We start from the raw sequence: 17,540 nt of genomic DNA on the forward strand, positions 1-17,540 counted from the left end.
TTCTCGCTCTCCGGTGTTCAGTCAAACAATTGACTAGACCACCAAGGTCTGAAAAGGCTTTGCTGATGAGATTGACATACCTCTTGCAGCAAACGTTGCATGATACAAAAATTTAAAAGGTCAAAGCATTTTGACTTTCAAAAAATGTGTTAAAATTCCAATTAAGCGTAAAAAATGTAGACAATAGTACTGAACTATGCAAACTGCCTGTCTGGAGTTTAAAGCTCAGACTTCTATTAACGAAAAAGACTGTTTTTTTAGAGGTTAGAGCGTCTAGTTTTTTAAATTTTAGACCTAAAATGTAGTGTTTGTGCGACGTTTTCCCACGTTCTGGCTTTCTTATTGGAACAAGGATGCCTAGAGGTTTCAGCTTCTCAGTGAAACCGCTGCTCTTTAGAAATTTAAAGCACAACATTATGAAAAAGTTTATGTATGAGAAGTTTTTAGACTCGATACCTGTTGTTCTCTTTTTTGCAGTTTTGATGGAGTCTGCTTCTCCGCGTCTGGGCTGCTGTGTCGTCTCTGTGATTTCTGGCGGCTGAACGCCCCACTCCTTCTGAGGCTACTGCGCGCCTTCATCACATGCCAGTCCTCCTCATCCATTCGGCCCTCAGAGGCCGGAGTCCCATCAGCAGAATTGCTTGTGGCCAAATCAGATGTCGTCTGGTTGACCTCTGGTGGTTGTTGTCTCCTGATCCGACACCAGGAATCATCATGACCAATATAAGGCTTTTTCTCTTCCTTGCATAGACTGCAGGAATGAATTGACGGGACATGCGCGTTGAAGGGTAGATCGAGCCATTTGAATGGCCGAGTTTTGACAGCGTTGAACGACCACTGCCTCAGGTCAGTTTCAGCGCTCTCATTGGGGATTCTGATAATGGCCGAAGCTTTACCGTTGAAGAAGCTCCCCTGTCCACACTTCTCGCGTTGACGCGTAACTTCTCCCTCCACATGAACTGTTGGGGGGAGCTGCAGGGCTTCGAGGACTGCCTCATCGTCACAAAGCCCGGGCACCTGGTTCATGCGTAGAATGGCCGTCTTTGGAAACCCGGTTGGATCATATCTCCAGAAGTGGTCACCCGTTGGGAAGATAGTTTTGTCAAGGAGCTGCAGTCCTTCTGTCTTCATGATGGTCAGCTCGTCCTCCGCCTCAGTTGGCGCGATAACGATTAAAGAATGTAATCTTTTTTCTTTGACAGTAGAGAAAGCTTTGGAGATGGTAATTTGATCTCGATGATGGGGTTTAAAGGAGGACAAGATGTCAACAATGTTTTTTTTTGAGGCAGCTTCGAAACTAGCATTAGACTTGAAATGTTCTTTTGTAAAGGGAGGAATGATGGTCATTTTTAAGAATGAAGTGACTTTAATATGAGGTCTTGCAATGCCCTCAGCGAGAACTTCAGAGAAAGAAGGCGACTGGCTATCAGCCATGTCCAAAAGTATGTAATGCGTGGAAAACAATGCAAATTTATTTTCAGGTTAATCTCGGTAACAAAAGAAAAGGTAATTTTGATATAATCACGTGCCAAATTATCACAAGAGGCTAAAAGCATCTATCAGTATCCTGGCTGGTATTCGACCATATGCCACTAACGTTGAGTGAGCGATTATCATGCCATAGATGGTCATCTAAGACACCCTGTACACGCTCCGTAGGTTTTGACCAGCCGATTTCGCCATAAAACTCATTGGGCCAAAAATATTCTGAAAATTGTCAATTTTTCAAATTTTGTTTGAATTGCATAAATTATAACGTGAGCGTGCAAAATTTTACATGGTATAAGAGCATATTTCTTCTCTCGCGCGAGGGCGAGTGTTTTAAAAGTAATGTACATAGTTATATGCTAGTCAGGATATAAATGGAAGCGGAATTACTCAAATGCCTAAGGCAGAACCGCAGATTCTGTCTTTGTCCACATCGTTAAGCCCATGTCGTATGTAACGGCACAAACGCAGATGGTTATAACGTAGTCTACTGTACTCTTACGATAGATTTACTAGCCAGCAGGGGAGTTTTGTTAGGGCGAAGTGTCATTATGGCTACCTCTTTTCAACTTTCCCCCTTGACCTTTCATAAGTTGGTCCGGGAGCAACCCAGCTCTCAACCCAGTCGGATAAATATAAATTTCTATGATGCGAGCTGTTTTTTCATTGTTGTGTTCAAGGCATGTACCAAAATTAGGAAAAGGTTTAGCTATCGCTTCTCGGCCTTTTGGCTAAGATCATGTGTAGTATCTGTTCTTGTCAGCTTAATATCTGGCATGCTGGGCATAGCCGGCACCAATATTAAACTGATTTTTACTTCCCGAGTTAACACCGAAGATTGCTTCAGTTGACTCACGGATTGTCCCGTTCTTACACTACCATCGGGAGCAGTCCACCTGAAAATTCTGAACCTGCAAATTACCTTAATAGAGTGAAGATGTCAGTATGAAGAGTCTAATTGAGCCTGGTGAATTGCGCGAACGGCCATAACTTGCCCAAAAAACTTAAGACTTCCAAATTTTTCTATTTCTATCGTAAGACCATCGTCAAATCTTGGCGGACTGAGAAAATGAACCAATTTCGTCTAACCAGTTCAAAGTTATGAGTTCTTGAAAGCTCGGTGATGCCAAAAAGTTAAGCCTAGTCGAGCGTGGTGCAAAAAACGAAAATTTCAAAATTTTTGTTCTTTTCTGTCTAAATTTTATTTTTTCAATATCGTATCACAATTTTGGACCCAGAACAATTCCAACGAGCCCAAAACGACTTCTTTAGCTTCAGTGTTCGTGGAGTAATCATCAGTTGAAATTTTGGGGGGAGCTGAAATTCGGCCATTTTGGAAGAAAATTGACCTAAAAGCTAACTTTTAAGTTAGTGCAATTTTTTTCTTGCATTTTTCATAAAATAGGGTGCTCTCTGCTGTCGCAGAGTGCATTCAAAGAAACTTATCAAATAGATTTGAAAACTTACCTATTTAATAAGTTTATCACAACAATTAGGCTAAAAGCATCTATCAGTATCCTGGCTGGTATTCGACCATATGCCACTAACGTTGAGTGAGCGGCTATCATGCCATAGATGGTCATCTAAGACACCCTGTACACGCTCCGTAGGTTTTGACCAGCCGATTTCGCCATAAAACTCATTGGGCCAAAAATATTCTGAAAATTGTCAATTTTTCAAATTTTGTTTGAATTGCATAAATTATAACGTGAGCGTGCAAAATTTTACATGGTATAAGAGCATATTTCTTCTCTCGCGCGAGGGCGAGTGTTTTAAAAGTAATGTACATAGTTATATGCTAGTCAGGATATAAATGGAAGCGGAATTACTCAAATGCCTAAGGCAGAACCGCAGATTCTGTCTTTGTCCACATCGTTAAGCCCATGTCGTATGTAACGGCACAAACGCAGATGGTTATAACGTAGTCTACTGTACTCTTACGATAGATTTACTAGCCAGCAGGGGAGTTTTGTTAGGGCGAAGTGTCATTATGGCTACCTCTTTTCAACTTTCCCCCTTGACCTTTCATAAGTTGGTCCGGGAGCAATCCAGCTCTCAACCCAGTCGGATAAATATAAATTTCTATGATGCGAGCTGTTTTTTCATTGTTGTGTTCAAGGCATGTACCAAAATTAGGAAAAGGTTTAGCTATCGCTTCTCGGCCTTTTGGCTAAGATCATGTGTAGTATCTGTTCTTGTCAGCTTAATTTCTGGCATGCTGCGCATAGCCTGGCACCAATATTAAACTGATTTTTACATACCAGGTTAACACCGAAGCTTGCTTCAGTTGACTCACGGATTGTCCCGGTCTTACACTGCCATCGGGAGCAGTCCACCTGAAAATTCTGAACCTGCAAATTACCTTAACAGAGTGAAGATGTCAGTATGAAGAGTCTAATTGAGCCTGGTGAATTGCGCGAACGGCAAAAACTTGCCCAAAAAACTTAAGACTTCCAAATTTTTCTATTTCTATCGTAAGACCATCGTCAAATCTTGGGGGACTGAGAAAATGAACCAATTTCGTCTAACCAGTTCAAAGTTATGAGTTCTTGAAAGCTCGGTGATGCCAAAAAGTTAAGCCTAATCGAGCGTGGTGCAAAAAACGAAAATTTCAAAATTTTTGTTCTTTTCTGTCTAAATTTTATTTTTTCAATATCGTATCACAATTTTGGACTCAGAACAATTCCAACGAGCCCAAAACGACTTCTTTAGCTTCAGTGTCCGTGGGGTAATCATCAGTTGAAATTTTGGGGGGAGCTGAAATTCGGCCATTTTGGAAGAAAATTGACCTAAAAGCTAACTTTTAAGTTAGTGCAATTTTTTTCTTGCATTTTCCATAAAATGGGGTGCTCTCTGCTGTCGCAGAGTGCATTCAAACAAACTTATTAAATAGATTTGAAAACTTACCTATTTAATAAGTTTATCACAACAATTAGGCTAGGCTGGTATTCGACCATATGCCACTAACGTTGAGTGAGCGGCTATCATACCATAGATGGTCATCTAAGACACCCTGTACACGCTCCGTAGGTTTTGACCAGCCGATTTGGCCATAAAACTCATTGGGCCAAAAAAATTCTGAAAATTGTCAATTTTTCAAATTTTGTTTGAATTGCATAAATTATAACGTGAGCGTGCAAAATTTTACATGGTATAAGAGCATATTTCTACTCTCGCGCGAGGGCGAGTGTTTTAAAAGTAATGTACATAGTTATATGCTAGTCAGGATATAAATGGAAGCGGAATTACTCAAATGCCTAAGGCAGAACCGCAGATTCTGTCTTTGTCCACATCGTTAAGCCCATGTCGTATGTAACGGCACAAACGCAGATAGTTATAACGTAGTCTACTGTACTCTTACGATAGATTTACTAGCCAGCAGGGGAGTTTTGTTAGGGCGAAGTGTCATTATGGCTACCTCTTTTCAACTTTCCCCCTTGACCTTTCATAAGTTGGTCCGGGAGCAACCCAGCTCTCAACCCAGTCGGATAAATATAAATTTTTATGATGCGAGCTGTTTTTTCATTGTTGTGTTCAAGGCATGTACCAAAATTAGGAAAAGGTTTAGCTATCGCTTCTCGGCCTTTTGGCTAAGATCATGTGTAGTATCTGTTCTTGTCAGCTAAATATCTGGCATGCTGGGCATAGCCGGCACCAATATTAAACTGATATTTACTTCCCGAGTTAACACCGAAGCTTGCTTCAGTTGACTCACGGATTGTCCCGGTCTTACACTACCATCGGTAGCAGTCCACCTGAAAATTCTGAACCTGCAAATTACCTTAATAGAGTGAAGATGTCAGTATGAAGAGTCTAATTGAGCCTGGTGAATTGCGCGAACGGCCATAACTTGCCCAAAAAACTTAAGACTTCCAAATTTTTTTATTTCTATCGTAAGACCATCGTCAAATCTTGGGGGACTGAGAAAATGAACCAATTTCGTCGAACCAGTTCAAAGTTATGAGTTCTTGAAAGCTCGGTGATGCCAAAAAGTTAAGCCTAATCGAGCGTGGTGCAAAAAAAAAACGAAAATTTCAAAATTTTTGTTCTTTTCTGTCTAAATTTTATTTTTTCAATATCGTATCACATTTTTGGACTCAGAAAAATTCCAACGAGCCCAAAACGACTTCTTTAGCTTCAGTGTTCGTGGAGTAATCATCAGTTGAAATTTTGGGGGGAGCTGAAATTCGGCCATTTTGAAAGAAAATCGACCTAAAAGCTAACTTTTACGTTAGTGCAATTTTTTTCTTGCATTTTTCATAAAATGGGGTGCTCTCTGCTGTCGCAGAGTGCATTCAAACAAACTTATCAAATAGATTTGAAAACTTACCTATTTAATAAGTTTATCACAACAATTAGGCTAAAAGCATCTATCAGTATCCTGGCTGGTATTCGACCATATGCCACTAACGTTGAGTGAGCAGCTATCATGCCATAGATGGTCATCTAAGACACCCTGTACACGCTCCGTAGGTTTTGACCAGCCGATTTGGCCATAAAACTCATTGGGCCAAAAAATTCTGAAAATTGTCAATTTTTCAAATTTTGTTTGAATTGCATAAATTATAACGTGAGCGTGCAAAATTTTACATGGTATAAGAGCATATTTCTACTCTCGCGCGAGGGCGAGTGTTTTAAAAGTAATGTACATAGTTATATGCTAGTCAGGATAAAAATGGAAGCGGAATTACTCAAATGCCTAAGGCAGAACCGCAGATTCTGTCTTTGTCCACATCGTTAAGCCCATGTCGTATGTAACGGCACAAACGCAGATGGTTATAACGTAGTCTACTGTACTCTTACGATGGATTTACTAGCCAGCAGGGGAGTTTTCTTAGGGCGAAGTGTCATTATGGCTACCTCTTTTCAACTTTCCCCCTTGATCTTTCATAAGTTGGTCCGGGAGCAACCCAGCTCTCAACCCAGTCGGATAAATATAAATTTTTATGATGCGAGCTGTTTTTTCATTGTTGTGTTCAAGGCATGTACCAAAATTAGGAAAAGGTTTAGCTATCGCTTCTCGGCCTTTTGGCTAAAATCATGTGTAGTATCTGTTCTTGTCAGCTTAATATCTGGCATGCTGGGCATAGCCGGCACCAATATTAAACTGATTTTTACTTCCCGAGTTAACACCGAAGCTTGCTTCAGTTGACTCACGGATTGTCCCGGTCTTTCACTACCATCGGGAGCAGTCCACCTGAAAATTCTGAACCTGCAAATTACCTTAATAGAGTGAAGATGTCAGTATGAAGAGTCTAATTGAGCCTGGTGAATTGCGCGAACGGCCATAACTTGCCCAAAAAACTTAAGACTTCCAAATTTTTCTATTTCTATCGTAAGATCATCGTCAAATCTTGGGGGACTGAGAAAATGAACCAATTTCGTCGAACCAGTTCAAAGTTATGAGTTCTTGAAAGCTCGGTGATGCCAAAAAGTTAAGCCTAATCGAGCGTGGTGCAAAAAACGAAAATTTCAAACTTTTTGTTCTTTTCTGTCTAAATTTTATTTTTTCAATATCGTATCACAATTTTGGACTCAGAACAATTCCAACGAGCCCAAAACGACTTCTTTAGCTTCAGTGTTTGTGGAGTAATCATCAGTTGAAATTTTGGGGGGAGCTGAAATTCGGCCATTTTGGAAGAAAATCGACCTAAAATCAACTTTTAAGTTAGTGCAATTTTTTTCTTGCATTTTTCATAAAATGGGGTGCTCTCTGCTGTCGCAGAGTGCATTCAAAGAAACTTATCAAATAGATTTGAAAACTTACCTATTTAATAAGATTATCACAACAATTAGGCTTTCAAATAATTTATTAACGATTGTAATTACAAATTACAAAAAAGGAAAGCAATTAGTTACACATATTTAGTTACAGTTAGCAGAAAAACAATACGACATCAAATGTAATATAATACACCATGAAGATAATCATTTTATGGAATGGAAGCAAGTTTTTTGAGATATTCAGATGTATCTTGACACCATGATGATATCAGCTTAGCTACAATGTATTTCATGCCTATTACATTTTCTTCAACAAGCAGATCTTTTATTGAATTGAAATTAAGTTTTTCTTTAAAAGTAGAGCAGTTTTCACAAGCGAAAAACAAATGTTGCATGGTTTCGAACTCTCTTTCACAAGAGTAACAAAGGGGATGGTCCACCAATTTTTTAATCCATTTCCTGGGCTTATCCAGATAACTGTTTAAGAAAAATAAGTAGAGAATGTTTTTATCTAGAGGGGTGAACTTTTTATGTTTCCATATTTTGGTTAGGAATTGAAAAATCAAAGATTTGTCTGATAGATTAAGATCCGGGTAGAAATTCGCAATTTTTCTAGCTATAATCTTCGTTTTATAATTTGGAACCTTTACTCCAAGCCATACGCTATAATAATTCTATCAAATCCAACTAAAATTGTGGCCTACGCCGATGATATTAGTGTTTTCATTAAACGCGCTTGTATCGGAAATTTACTTGATGAAATCAATAAGTTCAATTTGGTATCAAAACTTGCTATAAATGTAGATAAAACCAAAGTTCTGAGTTTAGGTTTCGTGCCTAAACAGTTGAAGAAAGTATCAGCCCTTAAATTATTAGGCATACGCTTAAGCTTGAATGATTCATTGAAAATTAAAACCAAGATATTGGAAGATACGATTAATAATTCAGCTAAATTCAGCTTAAAATGTATGACTATCCGGGCGCGAAGCCTAAATATTGAGACTTTTGTGACATCAAGACTCGTATATGTGATGAGGCACTTGGAGTTGACAAAAACTTTCATTGATAGGTTAGAAATGAAATTGATTAACAGTGTATGGCTTGGAGGAAAACATTCAATCAACAAGCAGATCTTATACCTTCCATTCAAAAATGGAGGCACAGGCTTCAAAAATTTAAATTTTTATATTGCGGCTGCAAAAATGTTCGACATGGTATCCCTACTTAATACCTTGGGTAGCAACAAAGAAATGATCTACTTCAAAAAATCTAAGATTTTCAGATCCTTCAAAAATTTCTTAATTAAAAAAAACATTTTCATTCTCGAGTTTGCTCGAGATAGTTTTCAGTTAGTTCAAAATGGAAAAGTAATTGATCCTATGAAGATGAACATATCTAGTCTTTATGCAGAGTTGATGCTTCCAGATCACAACAATTAGGCTAAAAGCATCTATCAGTATCCTGGCTGGTATTCGACCATATGCCACTAACGTTGAGTGAGCGGCTATCAGGCCATAGATGGTCATCTAAGACACCCTGTACACGCTCCGTAGGTTTTGACCAGCCGATTTGGCCATAAAACTCATTGGGCCAAAAAAATTCTGAAAATTGTCAATTTTTCAAATTTTGTTTGAAATGCATAAATTATACCGTGAGCGTGCAAAATTTTACATGGTATAAGAGCATATTTCTACTCTTGCGCGAGGGCGAGTGTTTTAAAAGTAATGTACATAGTTATATGCTAGTCAGGATATAAATGGAAGCGGAATTACTCAAATGCCTAAGGCAGAACCGCAGATTCTGTCTTTGTCCACATCGTTAAGCCCATGTCGTATGTAACGGCACAAACGCAGATGGTTATATCGTAGTCTACTGTACTCTTACGATAGATTTACTAGCCAGCGGGGGAGTTTTGTTAGGGCGAAGTGTCATTATGGCTACCTCTTTTCAACTTTCCCCCTTGACCTTTCATAAGTTGGTCCGGGAGCAACCCAGCTCTCAACCCAGTCGGATAAATATAAATTTTTATGATGCGAGCTGTTTTTTCATTGTTGTGTTCAAGGCATGTACCAAAATTAGGAAAAGGGTTAGCTATCGCTTCTCGGCCTTTTGGCTAAGATCATGTGTAGTATCTGTTCTTGTCAGCTTAATATCTGGCACCAATATTAAACTGATTATTACTTCCCGAGTTAACACCGAAGCTTGCTTCAGTTGACTCACGGATTGTCCCGGTCTTAGACTACCATCGGGAGCAGTCCACCTGAAAATTCTGAACCTGCAAATTACCTTAATAGAGTGAAGATGTCAGTATGAAGAGTCTAATTGAGCCTGGTGAATTGCGCGAACGGCCATAACTTGCCCAAAAAACTTAAGACTTCCAAATTTTTCTGTTTCTATCGTAAGACCATTGTCAAATCTTGGGGGACTGAGAAAATGAACCAATTTCGTCGAACCAGTTCAAAGTTATGAGTTCTTGAAAGCTCGGTGATGCCAAAAAGTTAAGCCTAATCGAGCGTGGTGCAAAAAACGAAAATTTCAAAATTTTTGTTCTTTTCTGTCTAAATTTTATTTTTTCAATATCGTATCACAATTTTGGACTCAGAACAATTCCAACGAGCACAAAACGACTTCTTTAGCTTCAGTGTTCGTGGAGTAATCATCAGTTGAAATTTTGGGGGGAGCTGAAATTCGGCCATTTTGGAAGAAAATCGACCTAAAAGCTAACTTTTAAGTTAGTGCAATTTTTTTCTTGCATTTTTCATAAAATGGGGTGCTTTCTGCTGTCGCAGAGTGCATTCAAACAAACTTATCAAATAGATTTGAAAACTTACCTATTTAATAAGTTTATCACAACAATTAGGCTAAAAGCATCTATCAGTATCCTGGCTGGTATTCGACCATATGCCACTAACGTTGAGTGAGCGGCTATCATGCCATAGATGGTCATCTAAGACACCCTGTACACGCTCCGTAGGTTTTGACGAGCCGATTTCGCCATAAAACTCATTGGGCCAAAAATATTCTGAAAATTGTCAATTTTTCAAATTTTGTTTGAATTGCATAAATTATAACGTGAGCGTGCAAAATTTTACATGGTATAAGAGCATATTTCTACTCTCGCGCGAGGGCGAGTGTTTTAAAAGTAATGTACATAGTTATATGCTAGTCAGGATAAAAATGGAAGCGGAATTACTCAAATGCCTAAGGCAGAACCGCAGATTCTGTCTTTGTCCACATCGTTAAGCCCATGTCGTATGTAACGGCACAAACGCAGATGGTTATAACGTAGTCTACTGTACTCTTACGATAGATTTACTAGCCAGCAGGGGAGTTTTCTTAGGGCGAAGTGTCATTATGGCTACCTCTTTTCAACTTTCCCCCTTGACCTTTCATAAGTTGGTCCGGGAGCAACCCAGCTCTCAACCCAGTCGGATAAATATAAATTTTTATGATGCGAGCTGTTTTTTCATTGTTGTGTTCAAGGCATGTACCAAAATTAGGAAAAGGTTTAGCTATCGCTTCTCGGCCTTTTGGCTAAAATCATGTGTAGTATCTGTTCTTGTCAGCTTAATATCTGGCATGCTGGGCATAGCCGGCACCAATATTAAACTGATTTTTACTTCCCGAGTTAACACCGAAGCTTGCTTTAGTTGACTCACGGATTGTCCCGGTCTTACACTACCATCGGGAGCAGTCCACCTGAAAATTCTGAACCTGCAAATTACCTTAATAGAGTGAAGATGTCAGTATGAAGAGTCTAATTGAGCCTGGTGAATTGCGCGAACGGCCATAACTTGCCCAAAAAACTTAAGACTTCCAAATTTTTCTATTTCTATCGTAAGATCATTGTCAAATCTTGGGGGACTGAGAAAATGAACCAATTTCGTCGAACCAGTTCAAATTTATGAGTTCTTGAAAGCTCGGTGATGCTTGAAAGCTCGGTGAATTTTATTTTTTCAATATCGTATCACAATTTTGGACTCAGAACAATTCCAACGAGCACAAAACGACTTCTTTAGCTTCAGTGTTCGTGGAGTAATCATCAGTTGAAATTTTGGGGGGAGCTGAAATTCGGCCATTTTGGAAGAAAATCGACCTAAAAGCTAACTTTTAAGTTAGTGCAATTTTTTTCTTGCATTTTTCATAAAATGGGGTGCTTTCTGCTGTCGCAGAGTGCATTCAAACAAACTTATCAAATAGATTTGAAAACTTACCTATTTAATAAGTTTATCACAACAATTAGGCTAAAAGCATCTATCAGTATCCTGGCTGGTATTCGACCATATGCCACTAACGTTGAGTGAGCGGCTATCATGCCATAGGTGGTCATCTAAGACACCCTGTACACGCTCCGTAGGTTTTGACGAGCCGATTTCGCCATAAAACTCATTGGGCCAAAAATATTCTGAAAATTGTCAATTTTTCAAATTTTGTTTGAATTGCATAAATTATAACGTGAGCGTGCAAAATTTTACATGGTATAAGAGCATATTTCTACTCTCGCGCGAGGGCGAGTGTTTTAAAAGTAATGTACATAGTTATATGCTAGTCAGGATAAAAATGGAAGCGGAATTACTCAAATGCCTAAGGCAGAACCGCAGATTCTGTCTTTGTCCACATCGTTAAGCCCATGTCGTATGTAACGGCACAAACGCAGATGGTTATAACGTAGTCTACTGTACTCTTACGATAGATTTACTAGCCAGCAGGGGAGTTTTCTTAGGGCGAAGTGTCATTATGGCTACCTCTTTTCAACTTTCCCCCTTGACCTTTCATAAGTTGGTCCGGGAGCAACCCAGCTCTCAACCCAGTCGGATAAATATAAATTTTTATGATGCGAGCTGTTTTTTCATTGTTGTGTTCAAGGCATGTACCAAAATTAGGAAAAGGTTTAGCTATCGCTTCTCGGCCTTTTGGCTAAAATCATGTGTAGTATCTGTTCTTGTCAGCTTAATATCTGGCATGCTGGGCATAGCCGGCACCAATATTAAACTGATTTTTACTTCCCGAGTTAACACCGAAGCTTGCTTTAGTTGACTCACGGATTGTCCCGGTCTTACACTACCATCGGGAGCAGTCCACCTGAAAATTCTGAACCTGCAAATTACCTTAATAGAGTGAAGATGTCAGTATGAAGAGTCTAATTGAGCCTGGTGAATTGCGCGAACGGCCATAACTTGCCCAAAAAACTTAAGACTTCCAAATTTTTCTATTTCTATCGTAAGATCATTGTCAAATCTTGGGGGACTGAGAAAATGAACCAATTTCGTCGAACCAGTTCAAATTTATGAGTTCTTGAAAGCTCGGTGATGCCAAAAAGTTAAGCCTAATCGAGCGTGGTGCAAAAAACGAAAATTTCAAAATTTTTGTTCTTTTCTGTCTAAATTTTATTTTTTCAATATCGTATCACAATTTTGGACTCAGAACAATTCCAACGAGCCCAAAACGACTTCTTTAGCTTCAGTGTTTGTGGAGTAATCATCAGTTGAAATTTTGGGGGGAGCTGAAATTCGGCCATTTTGGAAGAAAATCGACCTAAAATCAACTTTTAAGTTAGTGCAATTTTTTTCTTGCATTTTTCATAAAATGGGGTGCTCTCTGCTGTCGCAGAGTGCATTCAAAGAAACTTATCAAATAGATTTGAAAACTTACCTATTTAATAAGATTATCACAACAATTAGGCTTTCAAATAATTTATTAACGATTGTAATTACAAATTACAAAAAAGGAAAGCAATTAGTTACACATATTTAGTTACAGTTAGCAGAAAAACAATACGACATCAAATGTAATATAATACACCATGAAGATAATCATTTTATGGAATGGAAGCAAGTTTTTTGAGATATTCAGATGTATCTTGACACCATGATGATATCAGCTTAGCTACAATGTATTTCATGCCTATTACATTTTCTTCAACAAGCAGATCTTTTATTGAATTGAAATTAAGTTTTTCTTTAAAAGTAGAGCAGTTTTCACAAGCGAAAAACAAATGTTGCATGGTTTCGAACTCTCTTTCACAAGAGTAACAAAGGGGATGGTCCACCAATTTTTTAATCCATTTCCTGGGCTTATCCAGATAACTGTTTAAGAAAAATAAGTAGAGAATGTTTTTATCTAGAGGGGTGAACTTTTTATGTTTCCATATTTTGGTTAGGAATTGAAAAATCAAAGATTTGTCTGATAGATTAAGATGCGGGTAGAAATTCGCAATTTTCTAGCTATAACCTTCGTTTTATAATTTGGAACCTTTACTCCAAGCCATACGCTATAATAATTCTATCAAATCCAACTAAAATTGTGGCCTACGCCGATGATATTAGTGTTTTCATTAAACGCGCTTGTATCGGAAATTTACTTGATGAAATCAATAAGTTCAATTTGGTATCAAAACTTGCTATAAATGTAGATAAAACCAAAGTTCTGAGTTTAGGTTTCGTGCCTAAACAGTTGAAGAAAGTATCAGCCCTTAAATTATTAGGCATACGCTTAAGCTTGAATGATTCATTGAAAATTAAAACCAAGATATTGGAAGATACGATTAATAATTCAGCTAAATTCAGCTTAAAATGTATGAATATCCGGGCGCGAAGCCTAAATATTGAGACTTTTGTGACATCAAGACTCGTATATGTGATGAGGCACTTGGAGTTGACAAAAACTTTCATTGATAGGTTAGAAATGAAATTGATTAACAGTGTATGGCTTGGAGGAAAACATTCAATCAACAAGCAGATCTTATACCTTCCATTCAAAAATGGAGGCACAGGCTTCAAAAACTTAAATTTTTATATTGCGGCTGCAAAAATGTTCGACATGGTATCCCTACTTAATACCTTGGGTAGCAACAAAGAAATGATCTACTTCAAAAAATCTAAGATTTTCAGATCCTTCAAAAATTTCTTAATTAAAAAAAACATTTTCTTTCTCGAGTTTGCTCGAGATAGTTTTCAGTTAGTTCAAAATGGAAAAGTAATTGATCCTATGAAGATGAACATATCTAGTCTTTATGCAGAGTTGATGCTTCCAGATCACAACAATTAGGCTAAAAGCATCTATCAGTATCCTGGCTGGTATTCGACCATATGCCACTAACGTTGAGTGAGCGGCTATCATGCCATAGATGGTCATCTAAGACACCCTGTACACGCTCCGTAGGTTTTGACCAGCCGATTTGGCCATAAAACTCATTGGGCCAAAAAAATTCTGAAAATTGTCAATTTTTCAAATTTTGTTTGAAATGCATAAATTATACCGTGAGCGTGCAAAATTTTACATGGTATAAGAGCATATTTCTACTCTTGCGCGAGGGTGAGTGTTTTAAAAGTAATGTACATAGTTATATGCTAGTCAGGATATAAATGGAAGCGGAATTACTCAAATGCCTAAGGCAGAACCGCAGATTCTGTCTTTGTCCACATCGTTAAGCCCATGTCGTATGTAACGGCACAAACGCAGATGGTTATAACGTAGTCTACTGTACTCTTACGATAGATTTACTAGCCAGCAGGGGAGTTTTGTTAGGGCGAAGTGTCATTATGGCTACCTCTTTTCAATTTTCCCCCTTGACCTTTCATAAGTTGGTCCGGGAGCAACCCAGCTCTCAACCCAGTCGGATAAATATAAATTTTTATGATGCGAGCTGTTTTTTCATTGTTGTGTTCAAGGCATGTACCAAAATTAGGAAAAGGTTTAGTTATCGCTTCTCCGCCTTTTGGCTAAGATCATGTGTAGTATCTGTTCTTGTCAGCTTAATATCTGGCATGCTGGGCATAGCCCGGCACCAATATTAAACTGATTTTTACTTCCCGAGTTAACACCGAAGCTTGCTTCAGTTGACTCACGGATTGTCCCAGTCTTACACTACCTTCGGGAGCAGTCCACCTGAAAATTCTGAACCTGCAAATTACCTTAATAGAGTGAAGATGTCAGTATGAAGAGTCTAATTGAGCCTAGTGAATTGCGCGAACGAACATAACTTGCCCAAAAAACTTAAGACTTCCAAATTTTTCTATTTCTATCGTAAGACCATCGTCAAATCTTGGGGGACTGAGAAAATGAACCAATTTCGTCGAACCAGTTCAAAGTTATGAGTTCTTGAAAGCTCGGTGATGCCAAAAAGTTAAGCCTAATCGAGCGTGGTGCAAAAACCGAAAATTTCAAAATTTTTGTTCTTTTCTGTCTAAATTTTATTTTTTCAACATCGTATCACAATTTTGGACTCAGAACAATTCCAACGAGCCCAAAACGACTTCTTTAGCTTCAGTGTTCGTGGAGTAATCATCAGTTGAAATTTTGGGGGGAGCTGAAATTCGGCCATTTTGGAAGAAAATCGACCTAAAAGCTAACTTTTAAGTTAGTGCAATTTTTTTCTTGCATTTTTCATAAAATGGGGTGCTCTCTGCTGTCGCAGAGTGCATTCAAAGAAACTTATCAAATAGATTTGAAAACTTACCTATTTAATAAGTTTATCACAACAATTAGGCTAAAAGCATCTATCAGTATCCTGGCTGGTATTCGACCATATGCCACTAACGTTGAGTGAGCGGCTATCATGCCATAGATGGTCATCTAAGACACCCTGTACACGCTCCGTAGGTTTTGACCAGCCGACTTGGCCATAAAACTCATTGGGCCAAAAAAATTCTGAAAATTGTCAATTTTTCAAATTTTGTTTGAATTGCATAAATTATAACGTGAGCGTGCAAAATTTTACATGGTATAAGAGCATATTTCTACTCTCGCGCGAGGGCGAGTGTTTTAAAAGTAATGTACATAGTTATATGCTAGTCAGGATATAAATGGAAGCGGAATTACTCAAATGCCTAAGGCAGAACCGCAGATTCTGTCTTTGTCCGCATCGTTAAGCCCATGTCGTATGTAACGGCACAAACGCAGATGGTTATAACGTAGTCTACTGTACTCTTACGATAGATTTACTAGCCAGCAGGGGAGTTTTGTTAGGGCGAAGTGTCATTATGGCTACCTCTTTTCAACTTTCCCCCTTGACCTTTCATAAGTTGGTCCGGGAGCAACCCAGCTCTCAACCCAGTCGGATAAATATAAATTTTTATGATGCGAGCTGTTTTTTCATTGTTGTGTTCAAGGCATGTACCAAAATTAGGAAAAGGGTTAGCTATCGCTTCTCGGCCTTTTGGCTAAGATCATGTGTAGTATCTGTTCTTGTCAGCTTAATATCTGGCATGCTGGGCATAGCCTGGCACCAATATTAAACTGATTATTACTTCCCGAGTTAACACCGAAGCTTGCTTCAGTTGACTCACGGATTGTCCCGGTCTTAGACTACCATCGGGAGCAGTCCACCTGAAAATTCTGAACCTGCAAATTACCTTAATAGAGTGAAGATGTCAGTATGAAGAGTCTAATTGAGCCTGGTGAATTGCGCGAACGGCCATAACTTGCCCAAAAAACTTAAGACTTCCAAATTTTTCTGTTTCTATCGTAAGACCATCGTCAAATCTTGGGGGACTGAGAAAATAAACCAATTTCGTCGAACCAGTTCAAAGTTATGAGTTCTTGAAAGCTCGGTGATGCCAAAAAGTTAAGCCTAATCGAGCGTGGTGCAAAAAACGAAAATTTCAAAATTTTTGTTCTTTTCTGTCTAAATTTTATTTTTTCAATATCGTATCACAATTTTGGACTCAGAACAATTCCAACGAGCACAAAACGACTTCTTTAGCTTCAGTGTTCGTGGAGTAATCATCAGTTGAAATTTTGGGGGGAGCTGAAATTCGGCCATTTTGGAAGAAAATCGACCTAAAAGCTAACTTTTAAGTTAGTGCAATTTTTTTCTTACATTTTTCATAAAATGGGGTGCTTTCTGCTGTCGGAGAGTGCATTCAAACAAACTTATCAAATAGATTTGAAAACTTACCTATTTAATAAGTTTATCACAACAATTAGGCTAAAAGCATCTATCAGTATCCTGGCTGGTATTCGACCATATGCCACTAACGTTGAGTGAGCGGCTATCATGCCATAGATGGTCATCTAAGACACCCTGTACACGCTCCGTAGGTTTTGACCAGCCGATTTGGCCATAAAACTCCTTGGGCCAAAAAAACTCTGAAAGTTGTCAATTTTTCAAATTTTGTTTGAATTGCATAAATTATAACGTGAGCGTGCAAAATTTTACATGGTATAAGAGCATATTTCTACTCTCGCGCGAGGGCGAGTGTTTTAAAAGTAATGTACATAGTTATATGCTAGTCAAGATATAAATGGAAGCGGAATTACTCAAATGCCTAAGGCAGAACCGCAGATTCTGTCTTTGTCCACATCGTTAAGCCCATGTCGTATGTAAC

The 17,540-nt window shown here is 38.5% G+C and overlaps 8 non-coding genes and 1 pseudogene across 8 annotated transcripts; all 9 read left to right on the forward strand.

Moving 5' to 3' along the window:
• The first annotated feature begins 2,199 nt into the window (after positions 1 to 2,199).
• Positions 2,200 to 2,389, forward strand: LOC134849715 (U2 spliceosomal RNA). Its single transcript, XR_010163725.1, has one exon. It is a non-coding gene; the product is annotated as a U2 spliceosomal RNA (small nuclear RNA).
• Positions 2,390 to 3,638: 1,249 nt separating this feature from the next.
• Positions 3,639 to 3,829, forward strand: LOC134849723 (U2 spliceosomal RNA). Its single transcript, XR_010163733.1, has one exon. It is a non-coding gene; the product is annotated as a U2 spliceosomal RNA (small nuclear RNA).
• Positions 3,830 to 5,058: 1,229 nt separating this feature from the next.
• LOC134849748 (U2 spliceosomal RNA) lies at positions 5,059 to 5,248 on the forward strand. Its single transcript, XR_010163755.1, has one exon. It is a non-coding gene; the product is annotated as a U2 spliceosomal RNA (small nuclear RNA).
• A 1,252-nt stretch (positions 5,249 to 6,500) lies between these two features.
• Positions 6,501 to 6,690, forward strand: LOC134849703 (U2 spliceosomal RNA). Its single transcript, XR_010163714.1, has one exon. It is a non-coding gene; the product is annotated as a U2 spliceosomal RNA (small nuclear RNA).
• Positions 6,691 to 9,305: 2,615 nt separating this feature from the next.
• On the forward strand, positions 9,306 to 9,477 carry LOC134849767 (U2 spliceosomal RNA; annotated as a pseudogene).
• Positions 9,478 to 10,726: 1,249 nt separating this feature from the next.
• On the forward strand, positions 10,727 to 10,916 carry LOC134849717 (U2 spliceosomal RNA). The gene has a single exon (XR_010163727.1). It is a non-coding gene; the product is annotated as a U2 spliceosomal RNA (small nuclear RNA).
• A 1,193-nt stretch (positions 10,917 to 12,109) lies between these two features.
• Positions 12,110 to 12,299, forward strand: LOC134849718 (U2 spliceosomal RNA). Its single transcript, XR_010163728.1, has one exon. It is a non-coding gene; the product is annotated as a U2 spliceosomal RNA (small nuclear RNA).
• A 2,614-nt stretch (positions 12,300 to 14,913) lies between these two features.
• LOC134849635 (U2 spliceosomal RNA) lies at positions 14,914 to 15,104 on the forward strand. The gene has a single exon (XR_010163649.1). It is a non-coding gene; the product is annotated as a U2 spliceosomal RNA (small nuclear RNA).
• Positions 15,105 to 16,353: 1,249 nt separating this feature from the next.
• Positions 16,354 to 16,544, forward strand: LOC134849587 (U2 spliceosomal RNA). The gene has a single exon (XR_010163603.1). It is a non-coding gene; the product is annotated as a U2 spliceosomal RNA (small nuclear RNA).
• Positions 16,545 to 17,540: the final 996 nt, after the last annotated feature.

The sequence above is a fragment of the Symsagittifera roscoffensis genome, chromosome 6 (genome assembly GCF_963678635.1).
Source record: "Symsagittifera roscoffensis chromosome 6, txSymRosc1.1, whole genome shotgun sequence".
NCBI lineage: Eukaryota > Metazoa > Xenacoelomorpha > Acoela > Convolutidae > Symsagittifera > Symsagittifera roscoffensis.